The sequence below is a fragment of the Carassius gibelio genome, chromosome B25, assembly GCF_023724105.1.
Source record: "Carassius gibelio isolate Cgi1373 ecotype wild population from Czech Republic chromosome B25, carGib1.2-hapl.c, whole genome shotgun sequence".
NCBI classification, from domain to species: domain Eukaryota; kingdom Metazoa; phylum Chordata; class Actinopteri; order Cypriniformes; family Cyprinidae; genus Carassius; species Carassius gibelio.
Window position 1 is genome coordinate 17334974 of NC_068420.1, and position 21283 is coordinate 17356256.

Sequence of the window (21283 nt, forward strand, 5' to 3'; positions counted from 1 at the left end):
GAGCTATCGATGTCATTAGTTTAATATAATCTAATTTAAAGCCATTTGTTTGAGTTAGACCTGGGCATGTGGAAGGAAAATATTTGAAATGATAACAAGTAGCCTGCTGTCTACGCTCAGTTTTCGGCAAAGTTATGTTGTGGACTCAGGATATTCATACGCACTCATGTTAACCCCAATATTTCTTACACATGCTAATTTGCTTTCAAAGGTCACAATGGTGAGACAGTGAAGACTGGATTAATGATGCTGAAAATTCAGCCTTGCATCTCGGAATAAATGACATTTTAAAATACATTTAAATGGTAAATAGTTATTTGAAGTTGTAAATATATTTTAAAATATACCATATAATATATATTTCAATTAAATAAACACAGCCTTGGTGAGCATAAGAGACTTCTGTTTAAAAATACTTGAAAAAATCTTGCAGACCCCAAACTTCTGAACAGCAGAAAACAGATGCAAGACAGATCGAAGTCGGTTCTGAAATCTGTTTTAGGGCTCAGCCGAGCACAAATATGTTGTTACAGTAGAGTACATTGACAGCATGAGATGACTGTAACATAATTCAAGAATGTTTTAGTCAGAGCCAGGACCCCCATGGCCTGCTAACTTTGTTATAGTTACATACTGCACGATTATTGCATTGCCTTTAGCAATGCATTGCATTAAATACAGCATGACATTTATAAGTTCAGGAGCGGAACTGCTGTTGTCATTCATATACTGGTAAACAGCTGTGCATATCCTCAGTAAAACCTATTACTCTGCTTTGAAAATGTAGCTTTGCATTTACAAGCTACACATCATTTAATGTAGTTAAACTCTGAAGCTTCTCTTTTTGTTCCCATGAAAAACTGCAACAGACTCTTCCATTATGTTATATGCTGAACTTTACATTGTATGCCGTTTTTCCTGTGTGACTCATTTATAGTGGTTATATAACCTATTAAAATAATAATAGCAGCTTTTTTCATTAAAGCAGTAAATTTTTAGTATTTTCTATATATAAAATTCTATATTTGAGTTGAAAACATTGTGAAATGCAGGATTTGGACTGCATAAAATACGTTGCCAGGACTCACAGCCAGTTAAATGTGACCCAATTCCGATTTTTTTTGCTCATATGTGACACAGATTGGATCTGTTCTATAACAGCGTAAACGGGAAAAAAGCGCATGCATTCAGATATTTCAAGATCAGTTTCAGGCCACATTCATATGTGGAAATAAACGGGAAATAAATCAGATACGTGCCAATGCGACTGTCATGTAAACAGGCAAATTGAACTTTCTGAGGCATTCTGTACATAATTAAAACTGTGACAAATTGGTCTCCGCAGTTTAATGACGTCATATGTGACCCAAAATGAGTGTGAATTCGCACAGGCTATTTTGAGCTACAGGCAAATAAATACGAATAAAATTCTTCTCTTTATTTGTACACTTTCTGAGAGAATTACCTTTTCTTTAGCTTTGCTTTAGCTTAGATATAAAATGATATTCAAGATTCAAGATTTTTATTCGTCACATACACAATTATATAGAGCATATATAACCAGCAGTTTAATGAGAATCAGGTCCACTCCAAGGACAGTGCAATAATTAAAGAATACAACACAGATAAAAATATACATAAATATAGCTATGAAAGAATGAAATAAAAGTAAACAATAAAGATATAAGAATAAAATATTAAAATGATATATACTGTAGAATTAAATGTAGAATGGAAAATAATGTGCATGAAAGTACACTGTAATCTTAAATATTAAGATACACAGGAATGTATAAGAGGCAAATGTGCAAACAGGTTGGCACTTCCAGTATGTCAATGTGAGGTAGAGAATGATGAATATCTTACTGATAAAGTGAATTTTAAGTGGAGACATGAAGATGTTAAGAGGCTGGCTTTGAGTATAGGAGCCTGATGGCCTGGGGCAAAAGCAGCAAAGTGAAAAGATGGTTACTGGGGTGGACGGAGTCCTTTTTAATGCATTATTTGTTCCTTTCTAGGCTATTTGTTCTACTTTTTTTTTTGCATCTGTTCGCATTTATAATAACTATTATAAAATATAAAAGCTGTATTGTGATTATTAATATAGTAATTAATAATAAGAAAAAATTGAGAACTTCACAATCAACTTCAAATAAGTGTGACTAAGTTTTTTTTTTATCTGATTCCATCAAATCGTAAATCATTTTGAAGGTCTTTTAAAGGGATAGTTCACCCAGAAATGAAAATTTGATGTTTATCTGCTTAGCCCCTGTAGAACACAAATTATTTTTAGCTTCAGTCGTTGCACTCTCCTAGTCGTACAATGCATGGCAAATGGTAACAGAATCTATGAAAGAGAGAGAAAAAAAAACATGCACAGACAAATTCATGTGCATTAGATATAATGAAGGGAGACGTGAAAGACTGGACATCGCGTTGTTTTCATTTGGATTACTTTATCAAAGAATATTTGTTTTCGGTAGCACTTGTTTAGTTTAAAAGTAGACATGTCAAGATATATCATGTATGCATTGATCTGTACGATCACAACTGAAAGTGTAATTTAAGTTCTTTTTGGGGTTACCAGGAGAAAATGCCTCATAACGCGTATACATGTGAATCAACTCCAAAGGGTTAAACCCTGCGGCTTGTGATGATACACTGATGTGTGAAGACACAAAACGATTGGTCTGTGCAAGAAACTGAACAGTATTTATGTATTTTATTTTATTATTTTTATGATTCACGCAATGTCCAAACTGTTCGAACTCTCCTGAGCATATCCTCAAGCAGCAGGCGCATGAGGTGTCTTCTTCTGCTTTATGGCAGATCACAGACTTATGACTAAAGTGCATTACCAACACTTATCTCTCAAATGGACCATTGACACTCTATCTACAATCTCAATTAGCAGTGTCAATGGTCCACTTGAAAGATAGGTGGCGGTAATGCACTTATAAGTCTGTGATCAGCCATTATGCAAGAAAAAGAAGATGTATGGCCCATTCACTTTCTGCTGTGAAGCATGTTCACAAGAGTTCTAACAGTTCAGACATTGTGTGAATCAGAGGGAAAAAAAAACTATATAAATACTGTTCAGCATCTTGCACAGACTGATGGTTTTGTGTCTTTACACATCAATTTATCGTCACGAGCCGCAGGGTTTAATTAATATGGATTTGTCTGTGCATGTCTTTTTACATTTGCCATTAATTGTATGACTAAGAGACTGCAACAACTGAAGCTAAAAATCTCAGTTTGTGTACTGAAGAAACAAAATGTCGCCTACATCTTGGATGCCCTGGGGGTAAGCAGATAAACATCAAATTTTCATTTTGGATGAACTATCCCTTTAACGGAGAATTACAAAATGTTTTTGTTTGTTTTGTCAGCACAGGTCACATTATTCTCAGGAAGAAGCACATGTTGAGGCGGCAAATCACAACAATGCATGCACAATGTTTCAGATGTTATGGCAAGTATAAACACATGAATTGGAGATGGGTCACAATTGAAAGAACGTATAAACGGACAGCCAAAAAAAAATTGGATATAGACAACAAATCAGAATTGGGCATCAAGACCTGCAGTGTAAACAAGGCCTTATTATTGGAAGTGCATTTTTTGGCCTGTCAGTAGGAACAAACTGATTTATCAAAACACAGTCTTCATTTACAAGGGTTGCAAGTTTTGAAAACATCCAAACATCTAAAGTAATTTTACCCTTTTTGATTTCACAGTCTGCTTTTGATGTTAAAACAAAAGAATCTTACTAATCAATTCACATACATTATATTTGTAAATCATATTATTTTATTTTAGTTTAGACAGACGGAAAAATAAAGTAGCTGAAAATGATATCTTGAACTGCTTAGAGTTGAAAACAGTGACTATTGTGAAGATTTATTTGTATTTCATTGTCATGGTGTTTGTTTTCGTCTTGTTCTGGTTCTGGTTCTGAAAACTTTTATATCAATTGGTAGAGAATTGTGTTATCAAAGCGCCAAGGTAATGGGTTCGATTCCCAGGAAGTAAATGTATCGCTAAGGTAAATACACTCAGTGCGCTTTACCACTTTTGATAAAAGCACCTTTCAAAATGATGCAACAGCTCTCATTTCATATTTGTTTGTCCGTAATATAAATTTAAATTTTTTTCAGTGCCAGTGTTTTCTCTTCTGTCTTATATTTTTGTTCACCTTGTCTGGCCTCACATTCTTGTGTAACAGAAATATACTTCTTTCTGTTGATCCAGTATTTATGAGAGAGCAGTGTGTGTGTCTGGAGTGAAATTGGTAATATGAGGACGCCGTCCTGCAGCAGAACACTGTTTAGTTTGAGAGGCGTGAACTTCCCCGTCAGCTCAATTATTCCAGGGCAGTCAGAAGTCACAGAGATATCCATCTGAAAATCCCTGATTAATTTCAATTGTGCTCACAAAATGACTCTTTCCTTTTTATGACCTTTTCTGTTCCCATGCAAAAGTGCAACTGATCTTGACTCTTCCATCATGTTATGTGCTGAACTTTGCATTGTATGTTGTTTTTCCTGCGTGACTCGTTTCTAGTGGTTACATAACCTATTCAAATAATAAATAAGCTCTTAATATAAGCTGCATTCGCTGATTTATAGTAGGACTGCTCGACTTTGGAAAGCTCAGGGACCAAACTCTAAGTAAATTGCCAGTTGTTGTTTGGAACCAATTTCTTTTGGTCTATAATCAGCTCTATTTTTCCAGTGGAATGAGCTATTCACAATTAAAAAATATAAGACATGGCTTCATTTTATCATTTGGACATTAATTATCTTAAGAAAAGTGGGTTTTACATTCTGAAAAGAAAAAAAAAAGTTTGCTAAAACAAGCTATTTGGTTATTGGTCAGTATTATCCAATTGCCTATGTGGCCTTATCAGAAAAAGAAAGTCATTAAAAGTTAATTTAATTAAAGATTGCACTGACACAACATTTTGTGCATTGATGGATCATTAATAAATAACATCAGAAATGTTGATAGTTCATACGCAAATAATGGAAAAAGTGACCTGAGAAGAATTGCTAATTATGATTAAAAATTACAGGGAAAATAATTGTGCAAAAGCCAAGTTTGAAGTAGTTGTAAATGGGTTGATAAACACACATTGTGACTGTATGTTGTGAAGATTTTACAGATACGAATCAACCTGATAGCTAAAAATTTGATTCATTTTGGTGATTTGTTTGGACAGTTCATTCTGTATAAAGGCTTCTGTTCACCTATGATCATAACTGTTTAACATGTATATATATTTTCTAAGCTAGACAATTTGTTAAATTCTGTTGTTTATGGTGTTTCAAGTATTTAGTTGAAATTTGGGTAACACTTTAGAATAGGTAACACATGTTAACTATTAACTATGACAATCAAATTTGTGCTCTCATAGTTTTATATTTTAAGTAGCAAACTACTTTTCTGAAGTAGAGCTTGACTAGTTTAACTGCTTTAAAGGGATGCTCCACCCCCCAATTTTTTTAGACATTACTCACTCACCGCCATTGTGTTCCAAACCCGTAAAAACTCTGTTGATCTTTGGAACACATTTTAAGATATTTTGGATGAAAATTGGGAGGCTTGTGACTGTCCCATAGACTGCAAACTAAGTAAATTACAGTGTCAAGGTCAAGAAAAATGTATGAAGGACATCATCAGAATATCCATCTGCCATCAGTGGTTCAACCGTGATGTTATGGAGCAAAGAGAATACTTTATGTGGCTCATATTTTCCGAATTGTGGAAAAAAGTCCTTACTATTGTTTTCTGTGCATACCAAAAGTATTCTCGTCGCTTCAGAATGTTACGGTTGAATCACTGATGGCAGATGGACTATTCTGGCGATGTCTTTCATACTTTTCTTGACCTTGACACTGTTATTTACTTGGCAGTCTTTGGGACAGTCACAGGCCTCCCGGTTTTCATCCAAAATATCTTCAGTTGTGTTCTGAAGACGAACTAAGCTTTTACGGGTTTGGAACGACATGGGGGTAAGTGATTAATAACAACATTTTCATTCTGGGATTGAATAACCCTTTAAATTATGAGTAGCATAAAAGTTTTACAATATCTTCTCTAACACTGATACACACTCACTTTTTTAGTGCTCTGTTACAATAACTCAATAGCCTCCTGTGGTCCTACATAAACACGCACAAATCAGCTTAGTCTCTCTGTCTACCCTCTTTCTCTCTATCAACCAATCACAAACACACATGCTTTCTTTCCATTCGAACACTCATGATTCCCAACATCCTTTTCCCCTGCAGGCATATTAACTTCATATAACTTGACCACATTCATTCTTACTCTCAGGCCCAGATAGAAGTCCGCAGGGAAGTGTGCTTTAACTGTGAGACTGTTAACTAATTTTAGCCCATTGCGATCTGCTACTGTCAGACATTACTCAAGAGGTGCAGACGACTGAGGAAAAGCTTTCCTGTGTCTGAGGGCCTGATGGTGTTTGAGGTTGGGGTGACAGCTGAGACTCTTTTTGAAGAGGTCAGAGCTTCTAAGGTGTTGATTGGCAAATAAAAGAATGATGAATGCATGAATGATGAATGATGCATTTATATAGGGCTTTATCGTGTATTGATTTACACCCAAAGCACTGGGTGGTGCTGCATAGTTTTGAGGTCACTGTTAGGGCAGAGCATATTCTGACAGTAAGGTTCGTTTCACATCGCACATTGCAACCGCAATGCTAGAAAATAGTGATTTCTGGGTTAAAGAATTAAGAATTTTCTTAAATAATGATCAGAAATGAGCCTGAGAATTACTACAAACATGATTATCAATAAATCGAGTTTACATCTAGTGGGAAACGTATTACATATCAATTTTATACATGATTATTTAAAAAATAAAAATACATATTTTATATATATATATATATATATATATATAAATATAAACTAAAAATGTAATTTTTATAAAAATGATTATAAATTCAATATAATTTCAACATGACTAGAAAATGCTAAATTAATATAAAAAATGTATGCAATAAATTATATAATCCAGAATGTGGCAGCAAGATTAATTTGTATTGAGCCGAAAGAATGCACGTTACACATCTCTTATCAGTTTGCACTGGCTAGCAATAGCTGCTCGCATAAAATTCAAGGCATTAATGTTTGCCTACAAAACCACCACTGGTTCTGCACCCTTTTATCTAAATTCATTACTTGCTTGCACTGTGCAAGTTAACTTTGCTTTATTGTGGCATCCTAAAGAGGCACAAAATCACTTTCACAGACTTATACATTAAATGTTCCCTCCTGGTGGAATGACCTCCCCAACTCAATCTGAGCAGCTGAGTCCTTAGCCATCTTCAAGAATTGGCTAAAACCCACATCTCTTCCATCTGTATTTGACCCTCTAACTCTAGTTCTCTCTTTAATAATTATATTCTTATAAAAATGCACTCTATCCATTTACTAACTGCTTTAAATAGATAGAAATCATGAATCTGGCAATGTTTTATTACATTGGTTGTACCTATCGGCAGTTTGAAATTCAATGTTTGGTGAGTGACACTCAATGCTCAATTGTGTTAAATAATAGTACCATCTATAGCATCTGCGCCATTCTGGCTTGCTTCAACGAGTCTTAGAGCTCTTTTTTTGTGACGTGTGTTTCACGGGATTGCACCCGAGTGCTACACATTGCACATGCAGTCATACCAGGTGCACTACCGAGCAAGTTTACTGTTTCCAAAAGTCATACACATGGCGCTGATTATGTGATGTAAACATCAAAATATATTAGTTTACAAATCATGCACTATTGTAAAAGTCTTTTAAGGTCATAACAAAGTGAAAAAAAAGTATTTAATATTCAAAAACCTGCCCCTGTAATCGTATTTTGCATGAAAAGGAATAAACGTGTGCCACTAGTGTTAGTAGCTGTAAACTGCAGTGAATTGTATGTATAGGTAGAGAGTTTTGCAAAAATTTAGGTAAAGGCACATTTTTAAAATGAGCCTCAGCTGTTTATGTAACTGTTACTGCTAGTATAACGGGCATCAAGACCAACAGTAACCCTAACCCTAACCCTAACCCTAATGTCTTTTTTCAAACAATTTGTGACTAATTTGCTTTACTTGATATGTGTTGTTTCTTAAAATGTTTCATCTTGTCCAGTATTGTAAAAGATTTAGTTGATAAATAGGTTTATAGTGCCTTTTGGACTAAATAAGTAGTAGGCCTCATTTCCCTTGCAACAGCTTCTATCCAGCTGGAGGCCTGTCATTAATGTTTTGAACTTGAAGCAAGTGAATTCTCACACCGTATTTCAAGAGAAAACCCTCTTCATTCTTTGAAACACAAAGGAGGTAGAATTCAATCTGCCAACAGTTGGCAAAAGACATTTTATGTCAAAGGTATCCTTTGCAAATCTCCAAGCACAAACCTGTCTAGGAAAGGAAATAGTGTGAGTGATGACTCATTAGACGGCATTACTTTTTCCATTGCTCAGGGATCTACTTTCTCTGCTCTGTACACCAGGTGATACATCTTTGTGGGTTGGCATTTGGATACAGGCAGTTTCCAGAGGACAACTCCGCCAAAAAATTCCAGGTTTGTGATGTCCACGGCGCTCAGTATTTGTTGAGACTGGGTCAGAGAGGTGCTGATTCAAGCTTGTGGTGAATCTTGAGGCTACAGTTTTGTGCCATTTGCCTACTGTCTTGTGAAGTGTCTGGCTATTCTTGCTTAAACCTGCAGAGAGGAAGTTAAAGATCATTCTAAAAGACAATTTGAATGCCATACATTCATGTCCCAGAAAATATATTTACTAAAACCTAAAATTAAGCTTAAAATTGTATTTTATCTTATTTTTTTATCTCATTAAAGTGTCTTGGTAACTTTTCTCTATTCCTTTCTTTCTTTTTTTTTATTGGCTTTTTATTGTTTACAGACTTAAAATTCTAAACTCTGTTATAAATAGATTTTACTTTTGTGTTTGTGGTGCAGGTATATCCTACATTATGGGAACAAAATGTCCCCATAAAGATGGCAAAATCCCCTTACTTGTGGGGAAATTTTTTGGTTCCCATGAGAAAATAAGCCTAATCATGCAGAAAAAAGGGTTTTGTTAAACTAAAAATGCGCAGGGTTTCCTGTAAAGCAAGTAAAAAGAAATTGGCTCAGGGTTTAGTGTGTTTATCAGAAACATTTTATATTAAATACAAGAGCTCAGTACTGGGGAGCTTCTCCCTTCACTGTCACACTGTATGCCTATTACAGTGAGTTATTGAAGTGCGCTATGAATCCTGTCAATGAAGAGATAATGCTTCTCTGCCTTCTGCTTCCAAACTGTGCATGTTTATTGCATGGCGTTACTAAGAGATTTGTAAGAAAAGATTTACATTTGCCAGAAAGTAAAGATTTTTTCACAAGAAATTATTATCGTTTTCCCATAAAGACCTTAAGAGTAACTCATAGGTCAGGTCAAGACCCACACTTATTATATTGTGGGCTATGGCCAAATAGACTGAAAATAGCCAGCATTGTCATGAGCACATCAGGAATTAAATGTATAAAGATGAACTTAGTACTTTATGAGAAAACGAAGTGATATCCATTTAAGAAAAGATCAAAAAGTTTGTTCTTAAAGACTTGAAATAAGTGTTGTTTGTTTTGATTTGCTTCGCTTTTTGTTTCAATGTTTTGTTTTTCAGTTTTTTTTTTTTTTTTTTTGGTTGTTTAGTTTTTGTTTCATGGTTGTGTTTTGCTTTATGTCTTTTAAAACACACCAAAAAAAAAAAAAAAAGTATTTTAAAGCTGCAGTCTTTAACTTTTGTGTTTATAATTTACAAAATGTATCCAATAAGCGAGTAAACCATGAATCCATTTTCCAGACAGTGTTTTGGCTTGTCCTGAATCACTACTGTACACCTATAAGTGTTTATATTCAGACTATTTAGACTGGTTCAGGTAGGTATCGCTGCGGAGTAGCTCAGTACCTGTGTGATTCGCCATAGACATAAACAGTGAAAAGTAGCTCCGGCTAAAGTGTTCTTATGCAAGATGCATGCAGTTCTGTTTATTAACCGCTAGAGTGCCAAAGGTTACGGACTGCAGCTTTAAATAATTTTATAAAAAATAAATACGATTAGTTATGTTCAAACTAAATAAATTCTTAATATTTTATCAAATGCTCTCCGATGGCCTGGATAGCTAAGAGCATTAAAGCTTCACCTTGTAGCACCATCACTGTTGCAGTGTTGTTGTTTTTTAAGCCTTGTTTTCTTCAAGCTGGGGGTAAGCTTGACTCACGAGGACAGGAAAGACAATATCACCGCCAGTGGCCCATAGGGTAAAAGCTTCATTCCTTCAACAAAACGTAACTGTTTCCAGTTTATCTGCCAAACCTGCTTAATAAATGATAGCATAAATAATAATCAGTCAACTTTAAAGAGAGCAAGTCAGTTCACGCCAATTATGCAGATGTCAAAGTGTATGAGCAAGCCTTGAGAGCTTTTGCTGATACACGGATTTGAATTGTGGAGCTGAAGTTCAACCCTGCAACATTTCAGTTAGCAGCTCTAATCCTTAACCACTACATCACCCACAATCAGTGTTGCAGCTTGAGTAGATCAGTAATTAGTGAGCTCAAGACTGCAGCATGTAGTACATTCTGTCACGCCTGTGTGTTTTTATCATTAATTGTGTGAGTCAGCCGGCACAGGGGAGGTCGTGTGTGTTTGGTGACTGTCTTTACCCAGCGGAGTTGCTTCATTCACAAAAAATGCTGCTCTTCTGACCTAGTTCCTGGCAATGATGTTTAATTTTGCCCTTGTGCACATTTTTGGACAGACTGTCTGTTTGGCTCAAGATTAAGAAGCTGTTTTTTAAACACAAAGTGTGTGAGAGTCTCCGGATCTGTGCCGTCCTTCAGAACATGTCCGGTTTTCTCACAGTCTTGCGGAGTTACATGAGAACAAAGTATTTTAAAAACAACAGGGAATCTGGGTCACAAGGCTTGAGTGACTACTAGGCCAGTGCATAGTCAGCGCAATGGGGTCTGTCATTAAAAGAAGTTACGTTTCGCTGTTAATCAGCTGTTTAATAACAGTAGTTGACATTACAGTTAAACTGAATCATCTCAGATTTAAACTGTGTTTCAAAACCATGCAGAGGTCGCTGGCAAAAAAATAAAAAAAGGCTTGGTATTGGTCAGCAACAAACACATTTTACAAAAGAAAATGTCTTTGCCACAGGAAGTCCATCAAATCTTACATTTTTTTAAGAACTATGAAACTTAATCAGTGTATATTTAATAAAAGATGCAAATGAGTGTGGATCAATGGGTTGTATTGTTATTTAACTTGCCGATCATTCAGCCCCCACAACATAGCAAATCATTCCAGTGGGCAAAAAACATCAAAATAAGGCCTTAAGACAGTACAGTCTATTGAATGGACTGTACATCTATCCCTCACAGCAATGTTTTCATTTGCCCATGAAATACGGCCTATGATGCCTTTGTAGGCTGCTTAGTAAATCAAAACCAGGTCCTTTATTATCATGTTGACCAATCTCAGATTCCCCACTGAACCTGTCGTTCTTCATCTAGAGACCTTGGATTGTGAATAAACAAACCGTTTTAGAGAGAAGGTTTGAGTTCTTGGTAGAAGACTTTGGAAAAAAGCCTCTGAAAGCTGAGGGGTTGAGCAACTGACAGCGTGAGGGATAATACAGATCTCCCAAAGCGGCACGGCTGGATGACGGTGTTCAGAGGCTCTGCAGTGAGTTAGGAGAGATTAAAGAAGTCAAAGCAATTCAGAGGGTATTAAGACCCTACTGGAATTCTCCAAAATCCTCCGGCCTTTAAACATTAAGTGTAAACAGTTTATCGCAGAGATTTGTTTTACCTTTTTTTTTATATATTGGCATATCTGCAAGCAGCTTTGATGGATGGACCTTAACCGTGATCTGGAAAAGCATGAGCGTGTGACGTTTTTCGATTTGGTTCATGATTGTCAGCCCATGCGCGCATTACAAGAGGAAAAGTGTCCAAAATACACAGATACTCACGTCCCGTTCCAACTGTTTTCATTGGGATTACATTTTCTATTGGGAATATGTTATGCAACCTGAAAGATTCACCCCGATGGTTCAAACACAATTTCAGCAATTTGTTTTAACAGGAGCATGAAATTGACCCTGATGTCATCAATCCAACTTTTTTCTTCCAATCACCTGGCTTTCTTTCTTGAAACACCTACTTTTCCCAATCCAGTGAATTCCCAATGGATAAAATCAGTAGTCTTGACCTACTTTTCTTGAATGAAAAAGAGTATTCATATATACCCCTTTACGTGTGTAAAAATAGGTTGCATATGTCCATTTATTTATTTATTTTAAAGGCAAGTATCATTTAGAGTAAGTATCACTTCCTGTAACCAGCTGTTTCCAAGCTGTACAACCTAGAGTTATTCAACTGACCTTTCCGTTTCCAGACAGATGTTTATACGAGCATAATCCATAATGGATGTCTATTTGGAAAGCTGGCTAACTATTCGTTTCTGTTCCAGTCATCTCTTACTGGATGTTCTGCTGTTTTTTCCCACTTTTTATCAAACCACCCATGACATACTGACATACAAAGTATCAAACGCGTGGAAAAAGTCTCTTGTTTGGTGGAAGTCACCAGATAACTCAATGTTCTCAGACAGTGAGTCAGCAGAGATGACTGAAGACTTACTCATATCTGTAAATGCTTGGAACTGGTCTGTGAATTTGCCGTTGCTTCATTTGATCTCTGTGTAGCAGTAATTGTTTGGTGAGTAACGTCTAGCTACAGATTACGATGGACTTCACTACTGAGTTAGCATTGGGAGATAAAGTATGGCTGTCCAGGTCGACTCGGATTTGTTTAACCAAACTGGGGCTCTGAGAGGACAACTACAGGCAACTGTTCTCTGTTTGTTTATGTCTGTGGCCGAAAAATGATTCAGACATCTTTTATTCATCTGTTTCCCAGTCCTCTTGTCCCCTTTCTCTTATTCATCTGTCTCAAAAAATGTAATCCATTCTTTCTGTGATTCAGTATTTTCTGTTTAAAAAATGTTCCTTGGTGAATCAGCATTCCGTTCAATTCGTCAGTGACTCTTTTGCTTACAGAGAGGTCAGTTTTCTCTCACACACATGCACGATTTTATTCATTTGGCCCTGAATGTTTCACAATACAATATTTTTGCTTGACATTTATGATTTAATTTACTCCACACAGTAAACTTGCTGTTTATAAAGTATAAAACCTGTAAGGACATGATTTGGTCGATTACATACTGTAACAATCAACTGCATACAGTTTACTGGCACGACGTGTTTAAATCTTTTTGAAAACACTCTTGTGTTCATCAAGGCATATTTAAAGCTTTAATTATTTGATTAAAAACTGTATTGTTACAAAATATTGTTACAATTTAAAGTACCTTTTCTCTTTTTTAAAATATATATATATATATATATGGTGGAGAACTGATCCAACAGTGCAGACTGAACTTTGCATTCAGGATTCACCTCAGGAAATGGCATACATGTTGATTCTTCTCATCACAGTGACTGATGGCCAAACTGAGGTGTTTATTTTTGAATTTGTGTACCATTGGGCCTTCATTGTGTAACAAAGCTCCTGAGGTTGATGTTTACTTTCACACATCTCCTGTCTGTGTCTTTTCATCCAGACTGAATAGAACTAGGTTGTTTGATGCAGAGTCAACACACAAGCAGAAGCATAACAATGCATACAAATGTTCACGAATAGAAAGGGTGCAAGTTGGTGTGTTGATTGAGCATATTTTCTCTTTCTTTGTAACCCCATACAGTATGTGTAAATCTGTTTTAGAATAGAGCTGGGCTCATGAATATTTTTTAGGTAAAGTAGAAATATTCACATTTTTACACCTCACCATCCATACCCTAAATGAAGCCTATGAGCTACGTTTCCACTGGTAGTATGTTAAATGAGATAAAAAATTATGATTACAAAACAATTCTAGGAAATCCTCATGCTTCCACTCACAGTACTGTGCACAATCTGCGATTTTGGGAATTACTCTGGGAACAAGTCATCAGTGAGTCACGGCAGCAAGGGGGGTGATTCCAGACAGCATGACACATATGTTCCTTCAGTCAGTGGAGTACCTCAAGGTTATATATCAGGACCAATCGAATTCGGTTGTATGTTTTTTATTAAACTGAGTTTATCTAACCGCATCTGTGTGGCTTGAATTGCCTGCAGAAAGCATTTAGAGATGCATGGTGTTAATTTTTGGCAGGAAGGCACTGAATGAATGATTCAGATCATTCACATCTGAAAACCTGTAACCTTTTTACACTCCTTTGTTTGAAGTGGTTATTTCCATCCAAGTAATAGTCTAGTCATCTTAGTCAGTTAATTTAATTCAAACAGTTTCCAAAAGATAGAAAACATACCCCCTCCATCGTCTCTTCTTCTTTCTGTCAAGGAATCACTTACCACATTTGTCTGACTGGACTAATGGATGATTCAGTGTGCTGGTTTTATGGCCATTTTTAGGGCAGGAATTCCCAGTTCTATCTTTGGCTGTCTGTCTGTCTGTTCTTATGAAACTATCTATCTATCTATCTATCTGTCTGTCTGTCTGTCTGTCTGTCTGTCTGTCTGTCTGTCTGTCTGTCAGTCCGTCCGTCCGTCCGTCCGTCAGTCTCTCTGTCTGTCTGTCTGGTTTTGCAAATCTGTTTTTGTTTGTGTGCCTCTGCACTGTCTGTATATCTAACTGTGTCTATTTTTCTGAGTTTTGGTATATCTGTCTCTTTTATCCTAAATTGTATCTGTCTATTTTATCCTAATTTGTCTGTCTTTCTGTCCGTTTTCCTTGCTGTCTGATGCTCTTCTGTCCATCCATCCTGTCTTTTGTTCTTCCATTTGCTCTCCATCTCTCTCCATCATTCTTACATCAGATCTGTGCAGGTTTGCACCACATGTGGTTTACGTCATGAACCTGCATGGGATTAAGCATGTCTTGCTGCATACTATGTGGATTACAGCACGACACTTAGAAGTATTGTGTTTCATTTTTTTGATCTTAGAGCTCTTTGATTTCACTATTCCCTTTTGACTTCTTGGTTAAGTGCAATTAATCTCTAGGGCAACTGCCGCCCTGTTCTCATGTCTGCAGGAATGACAGTGCTGCAAACGAACCTCTAGTCTCATAAATTCCTTCCGGAAGGCGTAAGAGAGATTGTGGGAGGTTCAGAGCCTCAATACCGATGCAGAATAAACAGTAAACATCGTAAAAGAAAGAATAAAGCAATAAAACCACACAACTGAATGGAAACTTTGTAAAAACTTGCACTCTTTTGTGGTATACTCAAAAAGGGTAAAAGTCTTTTCTATTGTTGTTCAAAACCCTTTTGAGTCTCTGAGTGCTTGGATATGTTTGAGATCACGTATCTGAATCATATTATTTCCAGTTGTTTGTTTTCTTGCCACTAACTGATTTATATATATAGGGCTATCACAATATTAGATTTTTCACACCGCGGTTATCGTGGCCAGAAAAAAATAAATAAACACAGTATCTATATATCGTGATATTTATAGGAAACTTTTGGGGGAAAAAAACTTTATCAGTCAAATTATTTTTTACTTTGTTTATTTTTTTTATTTTTTTATTTTACCCATGCATCAAACAAACATAAATTAAAAACGGCACATGCATTTTCAATTCTTACATTCTCAATCTATGGCAAATTTTTGTGAAGGAAGACAAGCATGTTAAGTTTCTCTGGTTTCAAACTGGAGCGAAAACACTGTCTGAATGTTTCCTGAAGAACTGAAAATTTTTTCCTATGCAACACTGGTGGCTGTAATGCAAAGGATTTTCTGTGCCAGTTTTGCCAACTTTGGAAAATCCTCCTCATTGTCTTTCCACCACTGCAGTGGGTCTTTATCCACAGAAATAGTGGGCAAGGCTGTGTATGCAGAAACTTCTTGAAATGATGGCATACATTTTACCATGTCTGCTGTTTTTTTGTTCTCCTGTTTTTTCATTGTTATCATTTTGAGAATACCAGCCAAGCCTTTTGGGGCCTCACGTAAGAGACACTGGTCCCCTCATCTTCACATTCTCCTCTGGCAAAAGAATCTTGTGAGAGAGTACAAGAGCTACCTACATTGTCAGAAGACTCCTGCGTGAGATGCTGCTCTAAAAATTAAGTATTAACAGAGCTCATAAAACAAAATCAGTCATGATGAGTAATAATGATATAAGACTATGAATAAAGTGAGGTTGGAGAAATTTGTGGTAGCGGCCTACTCACCATTAGCCATATTGGAAATCCTCATACCACTCTTGTAAGTTCTTGTAGATTGCATGTTTCATGCTCCTCACCAGACTGCTGTCATCATCCTTTTCTGCCAGGATGGATTCAGTCAGATGCTGAAGGACAGGCCTCAGGGATGAGATTGTGATACATGTCTCTGCAGCCAGGGAATCAGTAAAGGTTCTGTGTGGTTTCAGCACCTTACATGTGTCCACAAGTGTAGAGATGTGAGACCCCCTTAGCACAAAATGCCTGGTTAAATCCTTGTACGACACTCATGCAAGCCCTCACAGCAGCATCCACTTGGTCAATCTAGAGCTCTTTGTAGTGACACACTCCACTGCTGATGTCTCTAACCCTCTGGAGTCGATTAACGTGTATACACGTCATGAGGCATTTTCTCCTGATAACCGCAAAATAACTTAAATTACAGTTTCAGTTTTGATCGTACAGAGAAGAGCAATACATCAATCGAATCTGTAAAGGGTCTACTTTTTTTGTATACTGACTTGATAACAACAAAACTTTGTGCATTTATAAAATAAAGATAACAAACAAGGTGTGCTGTCTGCAGCCTTTGTCTGCGCTGATCTTCATTTAGAAACACGTCATTAAAATGAACTTTAACTCAGTGTATACTCAACGAAGAGATATGAAAGATATATCTATAGAAAGCCTGACATGTCTACTTTTAAACTGCTGCCGAAAACAAATATTCTGTGGTGAAGTAATCCATATGAAAACAACGCGATGTCCATTTTTCACATCTCCCTTCATTATCTTCTAATGTGACCACGCCCCCGTGATGAACGCTCTATTCAGATTCTAATGTTTCATTGAAGCGCGTGGTTTGAATACGCCCACACAACAGAAGACAACGCAGCGAGACTGTTGTTCAAAGTTTTTTATTTAACTGTTTGCTTCGCAATGAGAGGAATTTAAAAAAATGTGTGCTGTTAGATGCATATCCAATTGTTTGTGTGGAGAGTGGATGCTGCAGGACGTTTTTTGCATCACCATAATTGATGGATGTCTTAAGTATAAAAATAAGGAAAAGCCTAAAACGGGTCCGATTATACTTTGCATCTTATTTTATAATTCTGTACAATAAAAAAAAAAAAAAAAAAAAAAAAAAAAAAAAAAAAAAAAAAATATATATATATATATATATATATATTTTTTTTTTTTTAATTGTCTTTTATATATATATATATATATATATATATATATATATATATATATATATATATATATATATATATATATATATATAATGACACATATGCAAAACTTTGTCCTATAATTGTATAGCTGCATATATTTTCTGATTTTTATGTTACTCTGTTCTGAATACCTTAAGATTGAAAGGATCTGCTGCAACGCAATTTTGTTGGATATGTGAATTATTACATATATTTTTTATCCATGCAGCAAATGTTTTACAAGCAGCTTTAAAAAAACACTTTATTGCATTTCAAAGTTCTTTTCACTTCAACTTGAATGTAAAACACTGTCAGGAAGTTATTCTAATATCAAGAAAGTGCATCTAGCACGATTTTCTGCTTTTATTTGGCATAATACTTACATGCAGAAATTGTCTTATGCGTGCGAAAGACAGTAAAGAGTAGTATAACAAAATGTCCTCCTGTGCCACTGAAAATTGGACCCAGATTATACTCATATCTGAGAAACAGCGTGAGTGCAAACTGCAGTAGTATGAAAAAGTTTGGAAATTTTTCTTTCGTAGCCTACTTCATCTTTAAATTTTTCAAGAGTAATCGGCGATCACCCCCCCCCCCCCCAACCCCCCCCCCCCCCCCCCCCCACTCCGCTTATGTATGTGTGTGTTTAATTAAAGTATATGTACATCTAAAAACCTAGCCATAGCCAGAAAACATATATTTTGGAAATCCATATGATTTACTGTACAACACAGTGTGACTGTGAGACCACATGTACGCTTCACCTTCACACAACTGTCCTCTACAACCACAGCGATGAAGGCCTCACACTCCCTTTCTTCCCTTTCAGATGTAAATCTTATTTTCTCCTTTTTGAAAATGGCCGCCATAGGAAAGACAACATTTCTGTGAAATGACACGGTGACTGATTCCCAATAGCATGTCTGTCAGTCAAAACCCAAGACATTTTTAATGATAGAAGAGAGAAGTATGGACAGATACCGGATGCAACCACATCATCTGTATATATGTATTTTTTTAAGTTCTTGAGTGTGTCTGTCTGTGACAGATGACACAAGTATGTTTAACCACTTCTCAGACTCCAAGACCGGTGTAGAAGGAAAGATGATGAGGAATTGGCTGACCCTAAGGCTGCCTGACCCAAAGTGTTATAATTTTAGACTCGAGCCTCTCACATGGTCTGGAACAAGGATGGCGTTTGGAAATAAACTTGGAATTTAGCTTAATTGTAGTTTACAGATTTAGGAGGGGCCAAGTATTCAACTTCATTTTCTTGCATAAGTATAGGCCAGAGACATGGGGTTTGGAAGCCACAAAAGGACTTTGAAAAACTTCAGAGCCAGAAAGGACACTCAGACTTCTACTGTTTCAAAACATTTTGGCGTAAAGGAAAACATTGGCTTCATAATGCATAACACAGTTTAAAATTATACTTAAATTAATGAATGATGTAGAAACATGATTGTTTTCTGAAATTTCACAACGGCTTGTACAAAATGGAAACATCAGATTGGTAAACAAAGTTTTCAAAAGTCAAACAAATCATTTAATACACCTAAATAAAAATTAGGTTACGGCAATGAAAAGAAATTCGTAAGGGTCATATCTACAAATAATTTTAGTAAACAATTGTTTATAGTCTACACATAAAGGCACATTCAAGTCAAGTCACATTTATTTATATATCGCTTTATACAATGCAGATTGTTTCAAAGCGGCTTCGCATTAATAAACAGGAAAATAAAATTGTTTAAAATAGTCAATTATGAACTTATGAACAATCATGAACAATTATCACTTCAAGCTGTAAAGCAGATCTACAAAACATAAACATATACCGGAAAGGAATAGTTCACTCTATCATTATTTTCTCACCACAGTGTCGATCTATGCTAGGTATTTTTAGTCATGGAACAAATAAGAACATTTTAGAATCTTCAGCCATAAAGACAAAACTGATAAAAATATCATTAAAAAGTGTGGCTTTAGCTCTAAATTCCAGGTCTGTGTGTGATAACAGACTGAAATGTTAGTTGTGTGCTTTGCTATAGCTTTCATTTCAAACATGCTGCCTTTCCTTGCATTGCATCAGGATGGGTATTCGTGATCAAACTTATACTATTCTTGCATTTGTCATGACCGAAGGGCATTGGCGCCAAACTTATTTGTTTTAAAATACAGTATTTGATCTGTAAAGTAAAGAGAGCTGTTATCTTTTCCAATTTTGGCCATCTTTACCGTAGTGCTGCTGTTTTGGTTTGTTTGCAAAAAAATCTCCCATTGATTGATGAAGAAAAATATTAATTTAGGTTCTTTTTTTTCTATGTTTTAGGCAGACACTGGATTTGGCCTGCAGATCAGAACAGATTGGACATCTGGAGAGCCGGCAGGATTCCCAGGTGGGCTGATCCATCTGTCTGGCGTGGGTCTGATAAATAAAGATTATGTGTTTTACATTTATTTACATATTTTGTTCCGGCCATGGCAAGTTCAAAGGATTTCATTTTATGACACAGACTGCACTGACTGTAGAAATGAACTCTTCTTGTGACTGCCATGAAATATGTGTAGCTCATTGTAGAGTTGGTGATTTTTTTTTCTTTCTTTCTGTGGCTTCAATTATTAATCTAAAAATTTATTGATTTCAAACGTGAAAATTTAAATCAGTGTAGCTAAATGTAACTGTACAGCAGTGTTTCTCTCAAACTTTTTCTGCCATTTCCCACTTTGGAGGTTAGGAAGGCTTTCGAGCCTCACCTGTGCCCAATCGTTATTACCCCAACAAGATGGTAATAAACTAGGCTTTAAGTTGAACTAAGGTGCTTCAGTCAGGATAAAGAATATTAAAAGTGCTAAGAGTTACTGCAGAAAACAGAAAATAAGAGGGAGCAACAATAAACACATGTTATTGGAGACAGATTTACTGAAAATGCTAATTCATTCTCTGCCAGCAGGAGGTGTTTTTGGAGCAGCAGAAACCGTGGTTTTCCCAGTAATGGCTTTTTACAAGCAGCACTGCGCTCATGTACTTTTCCCGATAAAATGAAAATGCCATCTAAACATTTTCTGAAGACAGTTGGTTCCCTTCAAAGATACGTTCATATAAAACACGCACACAGCGTTTTGATTTTGAAATGTGCAGTGCTTGTGTCTATTCAATGAAGTCAACCACCACAACTAAATCAATGCAGAAATAATGTGGGAAACAGTGTTAATGAATATTGAAATATCGGAAATGTGTTTAAAAATCATACTGCCGTTATTGAAAAAAATCTAGATACTGACATATATATTGCTATTTAATTATTTACCAGTCATCGTTTTAAGTAAGGCTTACATTTGAATGTGTCATTGTTTTGTTTTGAGTGTATGAACAATAAATAAAGGAATTAATAGAGACAGTCACAAAAAATACCAAATTGCCTCCCGTTTGTCAGGCCCCACTTGTCATGTCTCTATTCCCCACACTTATAATATATATATATAAAAAACTTCACATTAAATGTAACCAAGTAATACGTTTGCAATAATTAAATATTCCAATTAATTTATTTTAATGCATTTTAAGTTATATTACATATAGAATATAATTAAAACTTAAGACTATTTTATTTTATTTTTAAGTGGTACTATATATATATATATATATATATATATATATATATATAAAAATGAATTTATTTCAGATGAGTCATTGTTGTGTCATTCATATTTATCTTATATTAAAAAAAAATA

The 21283-nt window shown here is 35.7% G+C and overlaps 1 long non-coding RNA gene across 2 annotated transcripts in view; it reads left to right on the forward strand.

Moving 5' to 3' along the window:
* LOC128014477 (uncharacterized) overlaps positions 1-20936 on the forward strand; it is a 155859-nt gene extending 134923 nt beyond the window's left edge. For both annotated transcript variants that reach the window (XR_008183558.1, XR_008183557.1), the window contains 2 exons: positions 19881-19947; positions 20503-20936. This is a non-coding gene — a long non-coding RNA (uncharacterized LOC128014477). The remainder of the gene's footprint in view (positions 1-19880; positions 19948-20502) is intronic.
* Positions 20937-21283: the final 347 nt, after the last annotated feature.